Source organism: Lotus japonicus, chromosome 1 (assembly GCF_012489685.1).
Source record: "Lotus japonicus ecotype B-129 chromosome 1, LjGifu_v1.2".
NCBI classification, from domain to species: Eukaryota; Viridiplantae; Streptophyta; class Magnoliopsida; order Fabales; family Fabaceae; genus Lotus; species Lotus japonicus.
This window is the reverse complement of record NC_080041.1, coordinates 71,981,518-71,982,203: the sequence shown is the minus strand read 5'-3', so window position 1 is coordinate 71,982,203 and position 686 is coordinate 71,981,518.

The window sequence follows — 686 nt, the reverse complement described above, 5'->3', positions numbered from 1 at the left end:
CAGAGGGTAGTCATTCAGAGGCATTCTTCTTCCTCTGATCTCAGAAGATGTGTCCTCATGAGCAGGAGCAATCTTCTTCTGGACCAAACCCATCTTCTTCAGAGAGTTGGCAGTGAAGACGTCGCTAACAATTGTGCTCAAGTCCTCTGTGCAACCAGCATTGATCAAATCTTGCACCAAGTTGCTTTCAATGAGAAAGTCTGAGAGCAGCCTCCCAAAAGGGATATATTTGATGGCTGACTTGATGGAGGAGGTGGTGCGAGACTTCCGGATGCATTCCTTCAAATAGGAGAACAGGAAGTAGGGAAGGCAGATCTTCTCCTTGTCTTGAATGAAGAACAGCATCGCCTTCTGATTGAAGTTGATGTAGTCTGGAGAACTGCCCTTTGGTCGTTGATTGATGCAGTTGAGCAGGATCTTGTGCCAGATTCTCAGTTTGGGTTGAAGGTCCATCACTTTGTAGCTCGTCTTGCCCGGTTTGAAGGTGGTGTACAGGGCCTTGTTGACGATGTCCTTGGTTCTGGGTTTCAGCTTCGATTCCGTCAGTGAGAACCGATACCCATGAGCAGTTTCTGCACCTAGCAGATTCACGAAGGACTTCTCCGTGATGATGATCTTCCTACCCAGTATGTAAGAGACCACCTGAGTGTCATCACAATCAGCATGCTTCCAGAATTCCTTTACCA